Raw genomic sequence first — 8464 nt, forward strand, 5'->3', positions numbered from 1 at the left:
TCTACATGTCCGCTGGGAAGGACATGGGACTATCGGGGCAAGATCTGAGAGCATGGGTTCAAGAGCGAGTGGACGATGCCAAGGCGGAGAGAGCAAGAGAACGTGAAGAGAGAGAGAGAGAACGTGAGGAGAGAGAGAGGGGCAAGAATTGCCCAAGAGCAGGAGAAGGATAAAGAACGTGAGGAGAGAGAGGGGCAAGAATTGCCCAAGAGCAGGAGAAGGATAAAGAACGTGCAGAGAGAGAGAGGAACGAATTGCCCAAGAACAACGAGGAGAGAGAACGAATCGCTCAAGAGCAGGAGAAGGAAAAAGAACGTGCAGAGAAGGATAAAGAACGTGCAGAGAGAGAGAGGGAACGAATTGCCCAAGAACAACGAGAGGAGAGAGAACGAATCGCCCAAGAGAAAAGGGAGGAACGAGAATGGGAAGATCGAGAGCGACAGCAGCGCCCATGAGCTCCAGATGCTAGAACGACAGCCCGCCACCCCCGCCCCCTGCCGCGGGAATGAGTGCCCTCAGCCAAGCTCACTCGTTCATGCCAAAATGGACGGAGTCCGAGCCTGAAGTATGGCTTGAAAGGGCCGAACGAGTCCTGGAATGCTGCGATCTCCCCGCGAACTCTCCCTTGTTCTCACTAAATTCCTGGGCGGAAAGGCCCTCGTTGCCTACCACGCCCTTCCCGCGGACGATCGGGGAAACTGGGAAGCCGTGCCAAGCAGTTACGAAGGCGTGCGAGATTACCCCGAGCGGTGGAGGAGACGTTGGAGAGAGCAGCCCAGAGAAGCAGGCCAGACTTGGTCCGATTGGGCGTACCATTCGAGCGGGCGTTGACAAAATGGCTCGATTCGAAGGAGCCACTAACACCGCCGAGGTACTCGAGCGGTTTAAATTCGAGCATTTCCTGCGCTACGCCCCTCCTGCCCTCGCCACTCATATAGTGGAAAAAGCCCCAGCAACACTCACCGAGTGTTGCCGAATAGCAGACATGTGGGAAACTCACCACCCTCAAGAAGGATCCATGGGGCGGAAGATAAATCCCCGTCCCTCCTCGGAGGTTCAAATTCCCACAAAAATGGGAACTGGCAAGCCCCTAACTTGCCATTATTGCAAGAAAACGGGCATTCCTTCGAACAGTGCCGAACAAGAAACCGGCTCCTCTCTCCCCGGAAAACCGACAAATAACTCGCCTGCGCCCTCCACAGGGGCAGCGCGAAAGACTTTAGCCAGACCTTTTGCACGGCGTGCAAGGTCTATGGCCATTCTCCCGCATGGGCAAAATGCCCACGCAATAACAAATCAACTACTCCCACCGTCGCCTTGGCCGTCACAGATCCCCAGTCATTAGGCCCTCCCGCCGAAGGGCCTGTATACGTGGCCCCTCCACGAGGTAGCGAGCCCGCGCGCCGAGTCACTGCTTTCGAGGACTCGGGCGCACAAATCTCCCTCATCCGAAGGGACAGAGTTCCCTACGGAGCTATCGTCAATAGACGAAAACTCGTCACGATCGAGGGAATAAATCAATTTAAGATGATACTCCCTACGGTCCAATTGAGAGTCTCACGACCTCACCAATCCAAAATGTGCAATCTTGCAGTAGCAAGCCATCTCCCGGAGGCTATGACGTCATCCTGGGACAGGACCTCCAGTCCCTGCCGAAATCACGACAATCTAGGGGTCCACATTCCCGAATCATTCCGCGGGCGCGAGTAATCCTCCCCGCTTCTCCCTCAGCCAAGACTGGCGCCCCTGGGTACCAGAAGGACGTGCAGTCCCCACCAGTGCCACCTGAGTACAATGTACAGTGGCCCCCTGATCGGTTCCCGATCCATTCCAGTGCCCGGCCCTGCCTCAGTGCCAGTGCCAGGGCCCCAATCAAATCTCCCTTCAGGAGATGCCAAATTCCTGCCGGTGCCACTTGCATGCCCCGAGCAGGGCCAAGCTTCGTCCGTCCTGACCGACGAGCCCAAGAAACCTCTGATAGCGCCAAAGCGCTACGCCGATCTCCATTCACGGGATCCAACTCAGGACCCCCTCTCTTCCCCCGGCCTGGCACCGCTACCAGCGTCGGTCAGAGAGACGGTTCCTCCCGACCACCGCGGAAGCTCACCTGCAGGTGCGGCCTCGCAACCCGTGCCTGAGCTGGTCATCGTTACCTGCGAGCCGCTCACGCCACCCCGACCGCCTCCTCTCTGCCTCAGCCCGTCCGCCGACGCAATTGAAAGTCAGGATTCTGCCATATCTCACTTGGCCGATGAACTACAAGAGCCGCGACGGATCATGGTAGAACCCGCACGGAACACTCCTCGTCAGCTGTCGCATCAGCAGGCCCAGGTGGTACTCCGTGCCGCCCTCCGGTCGCGGGCCCTCCGCTTCCCCGCCGAGGACGACTGTCCCATTAAGAAAGACTCGAGGCGAAATTACCACGGGCGTGGGACATTCCAGGTAATTTACAAAGAGCTCTAGAGCTCCCATGGCACCTGTGCCACCATTTCATCTTTCGAAGGTCTTGGCACCCCTAATCCAGAAGGGGATGTCAGGCCCTCCTCTATCTTCCTCCGTTCCTCAGGAACTTCTATCTCTTATCACCTTCTATTTAATCTTCCCTTAAATTATCCCCACAAGAGGCAATTAAATACGGGATACCATTCCCCACACAATGTATAAATCATTAAGAATAACAGAGTGAGAAGTGGCACGCCCTGCGCCCATACCTTGGCACCGGCGTGCGTGTCAGCCCCTCCTGAAGGAGTCGCGCCCTTCGGTGCACTTTCTCGCCCTGGGACTGAAGTGATAGTCCGGGGTCGTAATTTATAGGCGAAGGAAAATAAATTCCCGCCTAACATAATAAAACCCTCACTCTTTTTCCTTAGTTCTTCTGCCAATATCATTTACTTTCTTTTAGTCATTTATTTATCTTTAATTTTAATGAATCGCGAGTCATAAACTCTTGCCCTTGTGATTTAAATGCCCCTTTTGTAAGCTCTGAGGGACGTGTCCCGCCTTTCATATGCGGTCAAGTTTCATTCGTAACGTCTTGGTAATTTTCCTTTTGTTATTATTATCCCTTTCCCCCTTCCATTCCTTCCAAGATCTCTGTTTGTCCTACCCCACATCTTTTGTCTGCTCGCCCCGTCATAACATTGAGTAGGCAGTAGACGCATAAAATTAGCGTAGTTTAAGGTTAGCGAATTAAAACCTCGCGAATACTCTCGCCCGCACACGACTGTCAAATTCCCGGTGTGTGGGTCATCCCTCAGCTCGCGTTGAACGATAGCTGAGCCAAGTACGTTAAAACGAAGATAAATTATCAATGCGAATATGTATAGTCATTACAGTATCGCGTAAAAGGGGATGTCATTTACAAAAGTAAACGCTGTTTTTCATTTACACAGCCTCTTCAAGGCAGATTGTACTAACCGCATGCATTTTATCTAAAATTAAGTAACCGTGTATTTTAATTCTTGAACAATAACCATTTCTTTTCATTTGTTGGCCATAGCCTCATATACGTGGTCCTATAATCTTAATTAATTCACAATTATTCGAGTCACTTTATAAAGTTACAGTGGGTAACCAAATCTAAAGTAATTATTCTTTTGCAAGTGTTTAAATCACTTTGCGTCCTGTTAACGAAAATTGTCCCAATGTGTTATTAAAAGTAATGTCTCAGCTTCATAAAACCCTTAGAGTAAAGTTCATTGCAAGGCAGAATGTAGAGTAACGTAAAGCATTTGCCGCTCATTCTTGAATATCGATGTACACACCCGAAGGAGGTATGTACATCATCTTGTATGGGGAGGTATTATGATTAGCAAGAATTCGCTAGCAAATTACCTCCCCCTCCTTTGTTGTTGTTGGTTGTTCATTTACTGCCAGCCGGCCGATCGATAGACCATCTGTCTATCGACTTAAAAACAAGGTTTAAAAGATTAAAGGCGCTCCCATTTTTGATAAAGATCTTTCCTTCGAGGCAAAAGTAATCTGGCTTGGGCGTTTCTCCTACAGGCCAAAACCTCCCCTGCGGGCAGCAGGTGCAATGAGTCAAAGCATCTGTGTTGGGCGCACCCCCCCTGCCCCATAGGAGGGGATAAAAGGCAAAAAGCCCACGAGGTCTCCGCACACGCGGGCTGGAAGATATGGAGTGAACTTGTGAAGACGTCCTCAACACCTGGCCCCACCGATGCCCTTGCATCCTAACCACGTGGCCCTTCCCAAAGTATACTTCTCCTCGTGCCCTTCAACCGTATTCCTCGAGCCCACACGCCATTGCTTGGAGTTTCGAGGAGTCCCCATCGCCTTGCCCCCTTTACGGAAGCCCTTGCATCTCACCACGTGGAAGAAACTCGTCCTCGAAATCGCAAGTCATCCACGGACCGCCTTCTACACGCCCTCGGAAAATCTGCTAAGGTAAAGTGCCCTGAAGAGCCCCATTTCAGTCACGCTTTTGTCTCGTAATATTTTCTTAAAGAGAAAGCCAGAAATCTCCCTTGTCTAATGTCCGTGCGCCTCTTGCATCGGCAGTATTAATTCTTTATTACTCCTTTGGCACCCTCAGTGCAGCTTCGAATTCATTATTCTTTTGTCTATTTTCATTACTGGCGTATAATGTGCATATCTCTCATTTCAGAGGGATCCTATCGTGGAAGCTTCTCGGGCTGTGGCTGGAATTCCCCAGTTTCATTCAATCTACTGAGTTCCTCTTTCCCGTACTAATGTCATTTATGTAAATACACTACTTTAAATGTGCCCACGTGTTTTACGTAATATTTCCCTCAGTAACCAGAGCCCTATGCTCATATGAAATTCTCCTTTGTTTTCCTCTTTTTTTTTACGTTTTCCCGTACCCACGAAGTCAGAATCACAAGGCTAAATTAACTTAAATTGTAGCTACCTGTCTCACAGAGCATATTTCAAACTAAAACCACGGAAAAACGTAAAAATATATATATATATTTATAGGTATGTATCTATCTAAGTATATATATGTGTGCGCGTATTATGCATGTGTGTGCATGTGCGTTTGTGTTTGTGTTTCTGTGTATGGCAGACGTGCAGTCCGAGAGTAGCTGAACTTATATTTCTTTGTATGCAATAAGAATACAGCTGATTATGCATCTAAATGTCCTATACAATTAAATATACGTAAGAGTATGCATCTTGATGACCAGTGACATGCTTGTGTATAAAATGCACAGGAATTACTTACATTAAAGATTGGTCTCCGAGGACCCTGCTTCACTTCCTGATATTTTGTTCAAGGAAAAGAAAATTTCGATTTGAAAGAAATGGCTAATATACGATTTTATCTAAAATCATAGCCCCCACTGGAAAACGATTTGATAAAAGATTTTATTGGTTATTTAAGAGGATAAGAAAGCGTTTCAAAGACTGACTCTCTCAATGCTGGTGGCGAGGTTACGGAAATAAACACGAGCCATGTGTTGGGTAAACAAGCTGGGTCTTTGTGATGGGGACGCAGGGATTATTTCAACACAATTTGTGAGCAAAATATTCATTTAAGTAAAACACGTGTTAACAAAGCATGTGATGCAACGGATTTTTTTATCACACAAAGGATGCATATTCTAATTTTTTTATAAGATTATATCTGGAGAAATAAAATATATAAACAATAATGATGAATACCTAAAAAAAATTGTAACAAAAATAATGACGAATATCTAAGGAGTAAACTATAAAAAGAATAATGATGAATACTTAAAAACGATTCAAGAAAATGTACAGGAAAAGACCTATAAATTCAGGGCAGCGGCATACCGTCCTTGGAGACCTTTTTACTGAAGGTCATAGAGTGCTGTTTACAGAGCGCTGTAAGTGTTTGCGTACGGTGGTCCTAGACCTAGACGATCAAAATTTCTTGGAAGTTCTTGGCATAGCCCCAAAACTTGGATCATTTAAGGGAGCAAAGCGTATTCTTCTTACGCGTCAACAAAGCTGATTTTCGAAAAATGGATTCGTTGTATTATTTAACCACCTTTTTCACGAAGCTGTAAAAAGTGGCCTCTTTCCTATTGGCGTTTTGAAATAAAAATAAAAAAACAATGAAAAGGGTTAAAACCTCCCATTGGAGCTCAGAAAGTATTGGCTTTCGTGATCAGTATGTGAAAAAATATGAAGAAACCTCAACAAGTAAATACACATATGTCAGTAGAGTAGTTAAAATTTCATGAATATGTGAATACCCACCACTCACATTTGCGAAGAATTGTAAAAAAAAAAAAAAAAAAAAAAAAAACGAAGTGAACCAATGTACATTAATTTTAAGTTTGTTACTAAGTATGTGTAGATTAAGTTGATAAAGAAACAAATATCTCAAATGATTATTGTCCGAACCTGCCGAAATAGTAATTATTGCTATATGAAACTGGAATACAAAGATTTGTAATTAGATGGTCGGCTATTATCAAACACGAAAGTTGCCTTTAATACATGACTGTAAAAGGGGATTATGTAGCATTAATATTATGTAACGAGTTGGAGCGGGTAATAATTGCTAAAATGAAAAATTAAATTATATACCTTTAGGTACTTATTTCGCTTAATTTGGGTAATTAGCAAATCTACATTAAGAACTTTAGGGGGAATCTTAGATTAACAAGAATAATCCTTTAATCGTGCTCAAGTTTTCACGCGTTTTCCATTTTTGCACTCTTATTACAGGGCCATATCTGAACAATATTAAGAGGATTTGCTGACTCTATTTATTATGGATGAACGCACCTAGTTTCAATGAGGATCGATATAGTTCTAAAACGCTAAGAAGACATTAGATACGAAACTCCTCGATATTTTAGAAAGGTTCTTTATTCTACTTTTGTTGCAAAGCATTCCACCATTCGAGGAGCATTTTCAGCTAATAACCTTGAGGTAGGAATGTTCATCTGCACTTCCTGGAAGCCAAACTGTTCATGGAATATAACGTATTGTCTGCCCTCTCGAACTCAGTTCATAATACACACATCCACACAGATATACAGTACATACATATACGCATGCCTGCTCGCACACACAAACATTATATATATATATATATATATATATATATATATATATATATATATATATATATATATATATATATATATATATATATATATATATATATATATATATATATATATATATATATATATATATATATATATATATATAAAGGTATGTATGAATGTGTCTGAGTTTGAGTGTGTTTACTGACTTACAAATACAGCTGGCGTGATAATTACAGCGTTGCAATTAGGTCTCCTGATGGCAAATAAGTCAGTAGGAACAAACTCTAAACGTTTTTACTAGTATGAAGATTTCTGTGCGAGAGGAAATTTTGGTAGGTCTCCAATGCGGCATTCAGATGTCTTTTCAGATGTCAACATCTGATAAATCACTCCCGTATACTTGGACATGTATGATGCTGACAGTCAAATAAGCAAAGTCATTCGTGGAGAAAGACCTGGTTTTAAAGGCCATGCTACTATTTTGGCAGAACGGGGCAGTTTGTTAGATCTTGGGACACAGTGACTCAGCAACCAATGCACTTCCTTGTGATATAGTAGGTACGTCTGGTGATCTGAGCTGATGGTCAGCACCACGGAAAAATCCAAGATCTCGGTTTCACTGTTTTACCGATAACCACACCAAAATGGTACCCTGCAGAAGCTGAGAGTACATAGAGAAAATGGAAAGACTCCTGCTTTACACGAGTGCAGATTACTGAGGTCTAAAGTCCACGCAACGGAAATGGTCTCATAACCTAATACAGATAAATACACAAATCCCAAGTTATTGCTCATTCCTTGGTCATACAAATAATTTTAGAGGTCACCGTAACTTTAGCACGGATTTCCGTGAATTGACAATGCTTTTCTGATTGGTTCTGAAACCAAAGCTTTTTCGTATCTGTACCTTATGTTGCGAGAGGCATTTAGCACACTTGAATTATAAATAGTCCGTGAACACAATTACCGAAGTCATTTATCTGTACACGGGAACGAGCATTTAATTTGCTAGTCCTTAACCAGTCTGCAGCAATGTGTTGAGTACATTATGTAAATTTATTTGAAAACCTTTTCCTGCCTACCAGCAATTTTATATGCCGTTTTATATTTTTATCAAAACCTTTGATTCTTGTTCTAAGGAAACTTTATCACATAACTTATTCTCCTCTGATAGCGATTGCCGCGAGGCAGTCAATCTCTCAGGGATCGGATTTGCTGACGCTGATCCTCTTCTGGCAGAGCCTCGTCGAGATACGAACGCTTCTTCTCCTTATACTTTCCTCGTTCTCTCCAAATAAGGGAAAAGATATCTAGCTCAGTCTGCATCGAGAATGCATAAAGGACATTTGTATATTCACTTGTCTATTTCTTACTATTTTTTCTTCCTTCTCGTAATGTCATTTGTAATGTATGTAACGATGGATGATTCCTCTAGCTTTGGATATCCACAGGAC

At 44.0% G+C, this 8464-nt stretch overlaps 1 long non-coding RNA gene across 1 annotated transcript; it reads left to right on the forward strand.

The window, feature by feature from the left end:
* The first annotated feature begins 2871 nt into the window (after positions 1–2871).
* On the forward strand, positions 2872–4746 carry LOC136837066 (uncharacterized). Its single transcript, XR_010852567.1, has 2 exons — positions 2872–4407; positions 4628–4746. It is a non-coding gene; the product is annotated as an uncharacterized lncRNA (long non-coding RNA).
* The last annotated feature ends 3718 nt before the right edge of the window (positions 4747–8464 follow it).

The sequence above is a fragment of the Macrobrachium rosenbergii genome, chromosome 57, assembly GCF_040412425.1.
Source record: "Macrobrachium rosenbergii isolate ZJJX-2024 chromosome 57, ASM4041242v1, whole genome shotgun sequence".
Taxonomy (NCBI): domain Eukaryota; kingdom Metazoa; phylum Arthropoda; class Malacostraca; order Decapoda; family Palaemonidae; genus Macrobrachium; species Macrobrachium rosenbergii.